This window comes from Solenopsis invicta, chromosome 7, assembly GCF_016802725.1.
Source record: "Solenopsis invicta isolate M01_SB chromosome 7, UNIL_Sinv_3.0, whole genome shotgun sequence".
Taxonomy (NCBI): domain Eukaryota; kingdom Metazoa; phylum Arthropoda; class Insecta; order Hymenoptera; family Formicidae; genus Solenopsis; species Solenopsis invicta.
This window is the reverse complement of record NC_052670.1, coordinates 5,914,200-5,929,474: the sequence shown is the minus strand read 5'-3', so window position 1 is coordinate 5,929,474 and position 15,275 is coordinate 5,914,200. Positions and strand designations below refer to the sequence as shown.

The 15,275-nt window shown below is 37.4% G+C and overlaps 1 protein-coding gene across 4 annotated transcripts in view; it reads left to right on the top strand.

Annotated features, from left to right (window-relative positions):
* LOC105205369 (RNA-binding protein Musashi homolog Rbp6) overlaps nt 1–15,275 on the top strand; it is a 594,533-nt gene that overhangs the window by 163,281 nt on the left and 415,977 nt on the right. For 2 of the 4 annotated variants that reach the window (XM_039452221.1, XM_039452220.1), the window contains exon 2: nt 13,458–13,518. The exons of the other annotated variants lie outside the window; for them this stretch is intronic. The gene's annotated coding sequence lies outside the window, so the exon portion shown is untranslated. The remainder of the gene's footprint in view (nt 1–13,457; nt 13,519–15,275) is intronic. 4 annotated transcript variants of the gene reach the window in all.

Sequence of the window (15,275 nt, the reverse complement as noted above, 5' to 3'; positions counted from 1 at the left end):
TGCGTAAAAAGTAACGACATGATTTTACACATAAATACGATTTGCACTTCGATTTGCAGTGTAATTACGTCCCCGAGGCCGAGAGTCGCGCGTTACGAGACAATGGTTACGATGGGGTTAGGAAACGACAGTAGGCATGGTACGTTTCAGTTGCGAGCCCGAAGCTTGGCCAGCGGTGATGTCGATTGACGAAACACGCGACACGAGTGCGTCGCGAGTAATTAGTACCGCGCGAGTCGCGCGAGTAAAAACAACAACAACAACAGTAAACAATGATTACTCACCTGCCTGCTACTCACCTGCCTGCCCGGTCGCGCGTTTTCCGGCACCGCCCGACGCGACGCCGATCAAGCCTCTGTTGTTTCTCCTCTCGGAATCCTTCGTAGTTGCTTCTCCGTAACACAAGCTGTCACACACGCGCGCGCTTATTACCGAAACGCAACGAATGCAGGATTAATTGCGCAGGCCGTACGTAATTCGCGATTCGACGCGATTCGAGAGCGCTTCGGTGCGTTGCGCCTCCGTGGCGGGAAAGAGCGCCGATAGCGGATGACGTCAGCTTCGCTATCGCGACTTCGATTTATCGCGCGAGTCGAGCGAGGGTTGAGAGGCCGAAGTCGAGACGACTAATCGAGACGGTTTCCATGGACGCACGAGGTGTTTTACGCGTGCTGTAACGCACGCTACGCATGCATATTGTATGTGTACGTAGAGACAGTAAAGATCAACTGCGTCGATTCGGCATCTTAACTCGCGTCGTGTCGCAGCGGTAAATCGGAGTGAAGCTGCTGAGGTGACGTTGACGTCGTCCGCCGCCAACGGAACGCCACGGAGACGCAGTACACGGTGACACGACGCGAGTCAAGCTAGAGGTAAGATGCCGAATCCGACGCGATTCACCTTCACTTTCTATATACACATGTTAGCGCGCGTTACAACACGCGTCATACACCCTGTGCGTGCGTGCACGGATACACGGAAGCCGTCTCGATTTCGGTCTCTTAGCCCTCGCTCAACTCGCGCGATAAATCGAAGTCGCGATAGTGAAGCTGACGTCATCCGCTATCGGCGCTCTTTTCCGCCAACACAACGCAGCGAAGCGCTCTCGTGTATTATTCACATTTAATCGGGCATTACGTATGGCCTGCGCAATTGATTCAATATTCATTGCGTTTCGGTAGTAAGCGCGCGCGAGATAGTGTGTGAGTGTTACGGAGAAGAAGAGGAGAAGGATTCCGAGAGAAGGAGCAGCAGAGGCTTGGTCGACGTCGCGTCGATCGGTGCTGGGAAGCGCGATCGGGAGATGAGAGAGGTGAGTCACCTATTGTTTACTGTTGTTGTTTTTACTCGGTGCTAATGGCTCGCGACGCACTCGCCTCGCATGTCTCGTCGGTCATTTTACATTATCGCTGTCCAAGCATTGGGCTTGCAATTAAAATGTATCGATGTCGTGCCTACTGCCGTTTCCTAACCCCACTTCATCGTAACCATTGTTTCGTAGTGCGCGACTCTCGGTCTCAGACTCTCAGAGACGACCCTACGTTGCAAATTCAAGTGTATATTTTTGTGTATAAAATTATGTAGTCATCTACGCATTTATGTGCGTGTAATTTTTTCATATGCTTAGACGTATAATTTAATATTAATACGTGTCAGAGCGTTTAACAAGTATAAAAATTATACGCATAAATTTAATTTAATGCATAAAAAATGACTGCACATTTTACACACTTGGATTTGCTGTGAAACACATAAAAAAATTTGGTGAAAATATTTATTATATATTACATAAGCAATATTTGTGATAAGATAAATTTTTAATGTTGAATATTAATAAGCGAGATTAGTGAGTTAATTTTGACATCATAATTAAATTATTTTTATTTGATATGGAGTAAATTAATTAAAATAAGTTTTATGTATAATTGTGTTGTTTTCTCTCTGTTGTTCGTTTTTTCGTCTTATTTATATTTTTCAAAGTATTTGTAACCAGCGTTAAATTAAAAAAAGGAACATTACATAATCTAAACTTATATAATCATATTCATAAAATTAATTTCATATTTTTCTTTTGTAGTTTTAAGTAAGATTGCTGCCATAGAACTTATTACAAACGATTATTGGATTTGACTTTTTCAATTAATATCAAGCATAAGTTAGACGTTTGGATTATTGCCTGCTAAGATCTTCTTAGAATGGATACTATTCTATTGGATAAATCTACTTCAATAGTAGTGCGAGTGCTACGCGAATAATGGACCGACCGTCTTTCCTTTGAAGACCCCTTCAGAGTTTTGGCGTTAATTGATGCGAGTCCGCACTTTGGGAAGATCGTCTTGGCACTTCTGGCCATCTTCCCCGATTCTCCTTAGCTTCCTGAACGGGCCGAGATTACTTTGTCCGCTCAGCATCCACTCTCTTCTCGTTGACCTCGACAACATATAACTCTCTTCAGCGAGAATATCTCCATTCGGTGACTAACTTTTCAAATTTCCGCCCATGATGTCCAAATCATACATTCCAATTGTCTAAAGAATTATAATGAATGATATTGTATATAACGTAGATGAATAGCCATTTGTTTATCTTATTAGTAAGGTTCTATTCTTGCATTTGTTTTTATTAAAAAAAAAATATATATATATTAGATCTGAATTTTTGAAATTGTTGTTACTATATATGTTAATTAAATTATTATCAAAACAATTTCTAAATATTTTATTTAATTATATATTTTATTTTTTTATTTTTACAAACTCTTTATCATATCATATTGATTTATATCATTATTCTAACAATTCAATTATCTGTCTTAATAAAGAAAAACGATAGTTAATAAGTTATTGATTAAATATTTATATATGTTTCTGTTTACATATGAAAATTTGTCAAACAAAAATATGTGTACATAAAATAAATAATGGAATGTAATTGTACGAAATGACATAGTAATATAATATTTCTGTCGCCGTAATCTTTTCATAATGGCATGGAAATTCTCCGATGGGAATCGGTGGAGAAACTTGGAGTTTGCGTTCACCGAGGGTAAATCGAAAGGAATGACGCTTAACCGCGAGACTTATTGTACGAGAACAATGGCGCGAAACGCGAGATCGGGCCCGCAATCGCATAAATTAGACGGTGGAGGCATTCCGACTTCGTGGCGCGCATATTAAATGCACTTCATCGTGTATCTCTACGACGATTTCGCAGACCTTGTTGAAGATTACGGATTAGAATAAATTGATCATATTATAGACACATACATATACACATATGCGCGAGTGCTGGCGTAAACGCATACGCTATGATTTCACAAATTCGTCGGCGTTTAATGACAATAATGATAAATTAATATAAGTCATGAAAAATAAAAACCCAAATATATAATGGAATAAAATATTTAGAAATTTGTTTGAAAGTAATTTAATCAGCATACATATTAACAATAATTAAAAAATTTTAGATTTAATTGTATAGAAAAACAAATGTAAGAATAGAATCTTCTGTTAAATACGCTAAATATCGAATAATACAAAATATTCGAAGCAACACTAAACCGAAACACACGTTTCAGAAAAGAACTTTTTTGTTTCTTTTGTCAATTCTTTCTTGGATTCAACAGTCGCCATTGTTAAAGGCTTTCTTTTGTACTCTTTATTGTAGACAATGAAGCGTTTTATATAATTATATTTATAACTGTTATTACGGGAATATACAATTGCGTTGGATTATTTTTTATGTTACCACGAGATCATTTTTAGAGATATTTTTTTATAATTACAGTTTTTAAAATTAGATTATTTTAGTTAATAAAATAAAACATACGGAAAAACTTTCATGTAAAAACAACATTTGATTATTAATTTTTATTTAGTTGACTTGGGAAAAAAGAAAATATTTTGCTTCGAAAATGCCAATAAAATAGAGATCTAAAAAGTATAAATTTGATAAGCGAATTCAAATCCGGCTTTTTAAATTTCTTCAAGAAACCTCGATAACATGACAAGAATTACATCGACGAATTTTCGTATTCCGCAATTAAATCTTGCCGAAGGGATGGTACGCTCCTGCTCGGCAGAAACTTGTCCTGCCGTTGCTTCCGTCGATTTATATTCGACAGTCGTTGTAATCGTGAAAAGTACGAAACACGAATCAATTCCTTCACCCCTAAGAACATTGGGGAAGGGGATAGGGTAGCAAGCTGGTCGGGGGAGAGGGCGAGGAAGTGAAGGGACTGTACGAAGAACTTTCCAAGACTTGGGTTAAAGTAGCCGATCTCTTGCACTCTCCTCTCTCTACTCATTCATTCTCTCTTACTCTCCTCTCTCTCTCCCTCTCTTTCTCTCATCGTCTCCATCGTACTCTACCACTAGCCTTTTTAGCCGTCCCCCTTTCGAAACTGATCGCGGGAATCGGCTTTCGGCTATAGAAAAAGCCGCCCCGATCCCATCGCTTTCAAAAGTTTCCCGGATAATTGATTGTTTTGCCAGAGCACGCTTTCCATCCCCTTGTCGATGCCCGGCTGTCGCCCTCTTCTTGTTACCTGAAGGGGATGTATCTTGCCTTCGTCTATGTGCTGTGTTTCCGGAAGGACACATTGATGTCCTTCCGATCTGTATCTGGATAGTTCAAAGTCCGATTGTGGTGCTTGAAAAAACAATTATTTATCTCTGAGTAAATTAGAATAATTATATTTCTATTCTTTTTGAGTTCATGTTTAATAAGAAAATATTTATAGTAGGATTTACAATGAAAATAATACACATGTAGAAATATAATATTTAAGCTATGATAAAATAATATACTATTTAGTAACTGTGGCAAATCACAAATAATCGTTTGAAAGTATTATTGGAAACGTTTCAGCATCGCTATCTTTTGAAGAGAAATGTAGTCTGAAAAATTAAAATTGTTATGATTGACCGTTTTAATCAGATGAAACAGTGAGTGTTGACAATGCCGTTATTCAAACATGATTATGTCAGATTATTAACGAGTCAATTCAATGTTAAAGTTAAATTAATAATACATACAAGAGTGTGTCTATTGCTCCAATAACAATTGAAGTGAATCTTCTTTAATTGTCTGCAAAATGATTTAAAGCTATTTTAGTTTTTACTACAGTAAATATACTCTTGAATTGTATTAATTTATTTAAAAATTTGTAAAAAAATTTATTGAATTTTATAGTGACTTATAAAATTCAATACTATTTGCTCTAAATATATTATCAGATTAAATTGCGTTTCTCACCATTTTAATAATAATAATTTTAATAACAGTTTTAATAATAGTAAAGAGAAAATTAATTCTAGTATTTTTGGATTATATATAATTTAGAAAAGAAATATTTAAAAAAATTATATCAGGATAATGCTGCATGGAATGTTATCAATCAAAACTTGATTTCTTGTATAGAACATTTATAATAGTATAAGAATACTATTATGTTTATCGTGCAATAAATTTTTTAAGTATGTTAATTAACTGTAGGATAGAAGATTTCTGGAGAACAGGAAGAACTTATTTATTCTATAGCCAATTAATATGTTTGAAAAATTGATCATACGGCCAATACTGGTCTTAAATAAGCAAAATTTCAAATTAGATGCATTTAGTACTAAACGTAGTGCATAAAAATGTATCCGTGATATCTATAAGTATCATCTAGAAAATAGCCGTTTCGATATCAAAGTTTGCCTTGATATTTTGAAATTCTCGCGCTGCTTCTTCTTCGTGAGTATGCGAGGGAGGAGCCACGTTTCCCAGATAAAGAGAGAGAAAGGAGAAAGAGAAGAGAAAGAGAGGAGGCGCGCGAGGGTTATGTAAGCCTCGGAAAGTTGGCGGAAATGTCAAATTCTCGAGCGCTCGCTTCAAATCAGCGTCCAAATAAGACGATGCCTTCTCGCGGGGCCTGTGCTCCTCCACCCTTGTCTTCGCCGCTTTACGTCCCGCTTCCTTCGTTGGAATTCTTCGTCACCCTTCACCCTCTCACGCTTCTTCTCTCGTACTCCCCAAACCTCTTCCTTCCCACAGGTCTCGCTCGCGTTTTCCACGTTGACGACCATCCACCGTCAACGGCTAAGACGTCTCACTTCACCGAGACGCGCGCTACGCCGGATGCTGGAAAACGTGTCCTCCATTCCTCTTCTTATCTCGCCCCTCTTATCTCCTTGCGCGTCTTTGCTCGCGCCTCTACCGTCCTTTTCTGCGTCTCTCATCTGTGCCAGATGGAAATCGCGCGAGAGAGACTTATGCCGGCAGCCATGTTGACGAAATATTCGCGTATTCTCCCGGCAATAGCCGGATTGTCTGCTTCGATGTGCATATTTACTTAACGGGAATACCCACGGAGCCGTTCCGCCAGCTAGAGTTGTTCTCGGGACGGTGATTCACTTGTCGCGCGGAAACTCCTCAGGGATAACGATTTTATCCTCCGCGAAAGGATTCCTTATTTTTAAAGTTGAGATTTTAACTCTTTTCGAGAGTGTAGAAGATCGGAGCAGTGGTCTTTTAAAGAACGATACTTCTCCTCCTTGATTTGGCGAGTGTAGAAAAGAGCGATAATGTCCTAATTCTTTCTTTGGGTGTAAAATTGCAGCATTCTTGGATTTGAAAAATTAAACTTCCGAAAGTGAAGAAGTTTTTTTTAATAAAGTTGTTCTTGTAAGAGTTTCCCAAGACAATGGTTTTTCTGTCACGCGATGACTTATCTCGGGAATAATAATCTTAATTTTTCGTGAAAAAGTTATTTTCACGCTGGATCTTGTTCCTCGAATAGCAAAAATAGAAAATCTAAAAGGTCTAGCCGGATAAGCATGTGAAAATTGCACTTGAGGGGATCAGATCGGAGCTAGGATCTAAATTTGAGAAAGAAAAAAATTTTTCATCAAGTTTTAGCCCTTTATCTTTACTATTTATTTCTCTGGAGCGTTTTACGTGTTTTTCAGTTTTTAATTTTTTTCTGCTCTTCTAGTTAAGCAATTTTTATGAAAAAAATTTACAATATAAATATCATTAATATACATTTTAACGAATATTTTGGTCTCTCTAAAAGCTTGTCTTCATATTTAAAAAAATTCAAAAAGTATTTTAATTGCTCCAAAAAATCAGGCTCTGGGGGTGCACTCTCAAAAATATTTTTACAATCCCGTCTTTCACTTTTGTTGTGCCTTGAATTTTTTTAGATTTTTAGCATTGGTGCTAAGTGATTAAAAAAAATAAAAGCGCATTCCCCCAGAGCCCGATTTTTTGGAGCAATTAAAATTTTTTTTTAATTTTTTTTTTAATGTAAACAAACTTTTAGAGGGATCAAAATATTCGTTAAAATGTATGTATAATAATATTTATATTGTAAATTTTTTTTATTGAAGAATTGCTTAACTAAAGGAGTAAAAAAAATTAAAAACTGAAAAATACGTAAAACACTCCAAAGAAATAAATAGTAGGGATAGAGGGTTGAAACTTGGTAAAAAAAAATTTTTTTCCTTCAAATTTTGATTTTAGCTCCGATCTGATCCCCTTCAATGCAATTTTCACTTGCTTATCCGGCTAGACCATTTGTAAAAAAAATTTAAATCTGAAAAAAATTAATCTTTTTTTAGGACAACTTTTTAAAATCGAGATATTTTCAGACACATGATAATAGAGTAATTTATTGCGCTTGATTATTCTATTATCCTATATCTGAAAATGTTTTAATTTTAAAATGCTAAAAAAGATTAAAATTTATTTTAAATCTATAAATCTTTATTTCTTAGAAAATAAAAGTTCTTTAAATAATTCAGTCTAACAAAAATGCTTTTTTTTGCTTTAGATTAGTACGCACTTAAAAATTGAAGTAAAAAGATCTATAGAGAGAATATATAACTTACATTACAATGTTAGACAGAATTCCTTGTAAAAGTTTTCGAACCGATTATAATTTTAGGACGAGATAATTTTTACATTGCGCTATTATTTTCCAATCTGTGCAATCTGTTATTATTTCAAACATTTCTTCTGATAAAATAAATAGTAGCTTGGAGATTGAGATTAAGGACAATACTTTATATTCGTTGTTTACGTTAACTTAGAGCATTTGAAATAGATAACAATACTTTCATCTAACATAAAGATAATGATAATATACATTCTAAAATCTGGATAAAGATAGAGTAAAGTTTCCTTCATCTAGATAATTTTATGGATAACGGCAAACACTGAGAATAATAGATATCTAACACGGAGAGATCTACAGTTTGTTTCAATGTTTGTTTATACACGAAATGTTGTGAACTTTTCAAATGTCAAAGTTGGCTTTAATCCACAGGCCAATTTGTCAAGTGCTAAACTAATAGCATCGATATTCTCGTGGTAGATGTTGGGATAACGCGAATGTCACGTGGCGACCGATTTCTCGTTTATCTCTCGAACAATGACGTAGGTAGCTCGTGACGTAAGCAAACGTAGCATTATATCTTTGTTATTCTGACAGTCGTATGTGATTAAAAATGATCGAAATTTTAGTCATGCGAAGGCACACGGAATCGCATAAAGACTTTGCACAATGTAAATTTATGAATAATATTAAACACAGTCAATAGTGCGTATGAATTGCATGTCGATCAGTCGTATTTAGCGTGAAATGTAAAAAAGTCACGTGGATCCCCTTTTTGATGCACAAACCTTGGATCAAAGGGGAAAGAGAATTCTCGTTTCATCCGCAGGTATGAAAGGCCTATATGCATTCGCTCGTATCGATGCGCGTCACGTACCGGTCACACACACACACGCATACACAGATACATTCGCAAATTGCACCTACGCACACATACACATGCACAGACAGACGTGTGCATCTGTCCACGTGCCTGTGAACACGACGATGCGGAGGACGGTTTTGTACGGCCCTCGACGGAGAGGAAACGGAACGCAAATGCTCGAATTATTTACGCTAAATTTGCGCGACGACGTGCGCGAGGCGAACGCGCGTGGCAAAATGCAAAATGCAGAATGCAAAATACGAACCGTGTGGTGGACTCGACCGGAGAAAGCGAGATGGAAATTAGGCCTACCAGGAGAGGAGGGGGCCTCGCGGAGATCTGCGGTACGCAGCCAATACGATCGATTGAAAATCAGAATAGGCCTTTGTAATCTCTCTCAAATTGTTCGTCATGCTTTCCGCTCTTGCTCGGCCTGGACGTACGTTTGAAACTCCCGCCTCATTAACAGACTCTTCCTTTCTTCTTTTTATTTATTGTTGCTACTTTTTTGAACATTTTTCAAAAATAAATATTACTAATTTTTTAGTTACATTTTATTAGAAAATTTTTATACAAATTTATTTGAAGAAGAATGTGGATTGCATTGTAAAATATATTTTATATTATTAATATTCTTGTGCTTCGTAATATTTGCGCGAAATTTTAAAAGTGTATTTTTTATTTTTGACCGATCTTCTGTCAATGAGAATTGTAATTCTATATTCGTTACGTTTTACATAAATCTTTACAATACAATAAGTACATGTTATATAGTAAACTAAGAGCTTAAATTAAAACAAAATTTATTTGAAAAATACTCTTGCAAAATCTAAATTCGCCAAAACTTTAGTCTTTAACTGCTTGTAACAAAAGGGGACCATTGATATCACGACATTAATTCAACTACCGATTTCCTACTGTTTGCCAATAACAGCATAAACGATAAACCTGGTGCGATGCCGTGTAACGGTACGACGAGTTCATTAATCGTCACCCCTACGGCCACGTGTTCGCGTTCTTTCGCATCCTGCCACTGGCGACGGCGGTGGCGACGACGGCGGCGGCGGCGGCATCGGCGGCAGTAGGTCCATTTAGTACCGTAGTTTCGTAGTTTCGCAGTTCCCCGGGTTGTCGGTGGCGTCCATTTGTATCGGACGAAACGGCTTCGGAAACCCGAAATACTGGCCGGTGGCCAGGAATTTATCCCGGCCCCTTCCCATCGTTGCGCAGAGAACGACTGGGCCGCGTCCGTGCCGTGCAGGTGGACCGCCGTGTAAACGCCGTATTTATTACCTCGTTCCCGGATGTAAATGCGCGTGCCGCGGATTATTGGGAACTGATCTTCCGGTCCTGGGGATAATTCGAGTTCTACGGACGTGATAGCCACTGCCGATTTCTCGACCGCGATTCTCTGAATTTCGGCGAACCGCCAGAACGCTCGTTGATACATGATGTAAGCGACTCTCCATTTGCACTGGAAAATGATTATCGACTTATTAACTATAATTACAACAAGATCGATCCGAATAATCGTGTGCATTACAGAAAGCAATGCCTGTTATTGATTCTTATAACTAATTAAATATCAGTCATTATCGATACATGACGTTTTATAATTTTGTAATTATAAAACTAATTTTATTATTGCAAAAGATTATTACAACTCGCTTCAACAATTGTGCGACTTATTTTGTTATTATAATTATAATAGATTATGTTGTAATAAAAGATAGAATTTGTGTTTAGTACGAAAATTAGGAAAACATATATTCCAGATCTGCATGAAATTTTAGGAAATGCCACTGTATGGTTGTATATTGCTCAGCTCGATTCAATTAGTGGTGTATCCGTTAATTACCTAGCCTTTGCGTCGGACATTACACAATCAACGTGTATGTGACTAAAGCGGTAAATGTTCGTGGTTTCTGCGAATATTCAACTCGTGCCACGAGAACATCGTTGAACATCGCTGTTGGTTTTCTTTATCAAAGATTCAGCTCTGTACAGACGGCGACAAGGATTTGTACATGTTTTCGGAGAACCACCTGAACTAATTACACGATTTGAGTCTTTAAAGATAAATTTGCACGGTCAAATTTAAATGATAATCCGTAATGCCTGAAACGAAAGGAAAACCAATAGTTTTAGAGAAAAATTTTATTCGCGTGTTTTGCTTAAATATCTTTCGTGAGTTTGCAACATCACAATTTGTATTTTGCTGAATTGAAACAGAAAATGATAATAACTAACAACAAAATGGTTAGCTCAAAAATGATAACAGATGTTATTGTATCCTAGCACCGCCACAACGTAAAGAAGAAGTAGGTCAATCTGTAGCCAAGAAATTGTCGATAACTTATTGGACAGCTTCTAGTGGTCTATCTAATGATGATAGATGATCGCGTTCGGTCGATGAGGTCGACATTGGATGATTCATCTCGAATAATCGTCGAGAACGAACCGTAGAGAATTTCACCTTAACTCTCGTACGCAGTGACGTTAACATACCGCGGGATTGTCAGAGCAAGGCACCGGTGGTTGCCAGCGCAGTGGGATCCTGGTGTCTGCGGTCGTACCCAGGCTCTCGACATCAAGAATTCATACCTGACCTACGGCACCGGCTCATCCTCGAGCTCGAACCACTACCTAAATCGTGCCGTCGTGCTCCACTCTTTCTGCGATTAATAATGGCTTTAACATTTCATTTTAAAGTTGTGTCATCCGTGGCTCCGAAGAAAAAAGTACTTTCTTATCGGAATATCTTGATACACTACCGCAAAAAAAAACGTTCGATAAGGTTTATATTTTTTTTTTTAAATTTCTCTTAGAATAACTTTTAAAAAGAAAAACTGCATAAGAAAATTTTAATATTTATTTACTAGTATGGAACTTTCAAATTATAATTTGTAGATCATTTTCCTTTGATTATATGAACTTTTGATTATGGGAGTTAGGTCCGTGTAAAACACAATCCATAATGCTCAGTTTAACTATTTTATAACAAAAATGCTCTATCTTGGTAGACCTTTTTTTACAGTGCGCATAAAACGTTTTCAGAAGCATTTCTCGCACATTGACGGTCCCGATCTCGTTTTAATGTGGAATAAGCAGGCTCGGTGCTCGATCGGGAATCCAAGAGCTGCGCGAACACCATACATCACTCGGAGTGCTATTTCACAAATTGCATGCACGTAACATTTCTTCCGATAACACATCGATTTCTCGGAGATGCATTTTTTAAGCGACCCGTCGCGGAGAGACGTGGAGCGCGCGATAGCGGTCTAAGAAAATTACTTTCGTCGCTGGGACGCGGCGCGAGGAAGTGCATCGGCGGGCGATAAAAGGCGACGCCTCCGTCGCCGCTGCCACCGCTGTCGTCGTCGTCGTCGCCGCCGCCGCCGCCGCCGCCGCCACCTCCGCTGCCTCTTCCCGAGCTCTGAGATCAATTTGCGATCCCGACCTCACGCCTCTCGCGCTGGAACTCGAGCTCCCCCAAGTCCCGCCAATCTAGCCCCGTAAATAACGACCGCCGGAAGTTGCCGGGGCGGCGGAAGATCCCTCGGCGGGTTCGCACTTTGTCAGAGACGGATGACGCCGCGGCGCTCGCCGCGATCGGATCGACCGGTGATTTACGACAGGCGCCGTCACGCCGATCGTTCTTGTCTCGAGATTATTTCGATGCGCGCAAATTACGAAGACGGGAACGGGATGACGACGAGGACGCGCCGCGCCGCGCCGCTTCGGTGCTCCTGGCGTTTACGGCAGTTTGGATCACAGAATATGCTGCACAATATAGATAATTAACTCCTCGATGCGTTCGTTGATTGATTTTTACTCTACATTAATGAGGTTCCGTCGTCCTATGCGTTCCTTTTATGCAAGATTTCTTTAAATAATTTGATGACTCTGTATATGTTTAATATCAAACTAGATATAGAATTTTATACGAAATTAGAATTAAAGTTTCTTTGAAAATTTTTGAAATACTCTGTATGCAAAATTGGTTGAAAGGTATTTTGAACAATAATTGCTTCACTTAGAAGTCTACCATTTCATTTTGATTGATGATAGACCAGCCCATCTCCTGAGTAAACAATAATCTCCTGTCATTTTCTGTTATTTCAACTGCAAACGCAATTCGCTTCTTTTCTCAGAAGCCTATTATTCCATGTTGATGGAGCAGTAGATTTATGAGTAAACAGTCGCTTCCTTTCGATCTTTCATACTCTAAGTGCAAACGATGTTCGCATCGATAATCGAGAATATAAATTGCTCTTCGTGCTACAAGAACCGACAATATATCAATAGTCGTAATCATTAATAGCAACAGATAGAACGTATACGCCTTGACGTTATGAGTTTTAATGATTGCTAATTGGTTATAACATCCTTCAACTGCAGATGGCTCTCTTAATAATATATTGTTACATCCCTAATTGATACAACCGTTTTCATCTCGATCACACATGCAGATATGTATTTTGCCATATATTTTCATACATTTCTCACGTTCATCTATAAGTGAATGATTTTATATGTGTGTATCAATAGATTTAATAAATTTATTTAATGAATCAATTCAAGTGCGTAATAAATAATAAAATAATTATATCGCAATTTTTTAATATTAGCGATAAAAATGCGAGATTATTATACTTGTAAATAACATGAATTTATAATAATATAAATTTCCTTTGCTTTTTGTTTCAGGTAAGATATTATTGACGTCCTTTATGATGATTGCGTAAAGTGCCTTGCCGATAGAAGCATAGTAAGTAAAAAATTCATAATCCTAATATTTAGAACGTGAAACTAGGTAGCGAAGATAAAGCGTGTAATTTCTACTCACACAACACAAAGTTTAAAATTGGGTCATATAACGTCTTTAAGACTATTTTAGCAAAGTGTCTTTAAGACGTCTTTAAAGCGTTTTATGACCCGATTTTAGACTTTATACTGTCTGGGGGTAATATTACAATCGCGTTTCTATCATCTAACGGATAAAACATTAAAAACTGTCGACATATCGCTGTTCGTTTCTCAGTGGCATTAATAATTGTTATCAAAATCTGTGTATCTAAAGGGGAAATCAAGTCTAACAAGTTTTCAATCTTGCATTTCAATGTATCAAACATCTGTACGCGATCATCGCCAAGATGGATGATCGCCAAAGCAAATCATAGAGACGAGGATTCTCGACGCGTCGTGCGTCGGCTTCTCTCCGCCGGATACATTGACGTAACGCCGGTTTAACTTCGGTTTCAGGACGCGACGTTCGAGCAGTCTCTCGAGCGTAGGTTGTGAAGAACAATTCCTTTACAAAATATTTATACATCAAAGTGTTTGCGTGTCGTCCGGGCGGATTACAGTTCTCTACGTTAGCGAGTAGATGGCGGTAGAATGCGCTCTTTGGATTTAAAAGTCTCGATGAAGAATTTGCGAAAGATTAAAGCTATGCTGTTAGTTTGACGCGGTGAATAAATCAAAATCAATAAATTTTTGTCGTGTAGGTTTTTTTATATATTAAATATATATAAAATGAAAAAGAAAACGTTCTTCAAAAACGATTGATTCGCAATCATTTAGGCTTAGCGAATCTACGGATCTCGATAAATAAATTTAAGTATGAGCGCATACATTTACATCTATATGTCCATATATCTACATTAACGATAGTGCAAAAAATGTTTTAAGAAAAAGTAAGAACAAAATATAATTTAAGAAGACTGAAAATAAGAATATCCTTATACGTATTTGATATATAATATATAGATGAAGCAGAACAGTGAAAGTTAAATTTTATCATTTTTTATTTACACCTCTTAAAAGAGTTAAAATTTCAAGCTCTGCGCGGAATTTTCTCGCAACTCGGGTATGACATAGATTTCGCGGCTTTAATTTTGAAGTACCAAATCCGGATAAGAAGGACCGGAAGTTTCTAATTCCCTGTTGCCGTTGCTACGTTTGACAAGACAAATCGGTTGAATTGCAATTCTGCGGGTAAAGCGTGGAATAAAGTATAATACAGGAAAAACCTTGTTCTTTATTTAATTGAGGGCAACCGAGTAAAAATGCGTGTATAAACATTTTTCCTTTTTAAAAAAAGTAAACTTAAAGAAATAAAAAAAATTTTTATTTTTAACGTGCGTCTTGCTAAATAAGATATGTGAAAAAGCGAATTTATATTTTTTCTTTATATAGCTTTGTTTAATTCATCTGACAGCTTTCGTCTCTATTACTATGAAAAAAAAAAAAAAAAATATTTGGAGAATTTGCGTCATCGTAATTCTTTCTTGAATATATTATAATTGCAGGATATGAATCTTCGTACATGCGTGTACATACACGTGGAACGATTTTATTGTCGTTAAAACTCCGAAAGAGAGAGCATGTCTAGTTTTGTCAAATAAATGAACGAAAATATTTATCTAAGCGAAGCTATCATCGCGCGTAGTCGCATAACAATTCATTCAGAAATGTCGGTCCTTCCGTCTTTCACACCTAGTATATCTCATCGCGTCGGCACGT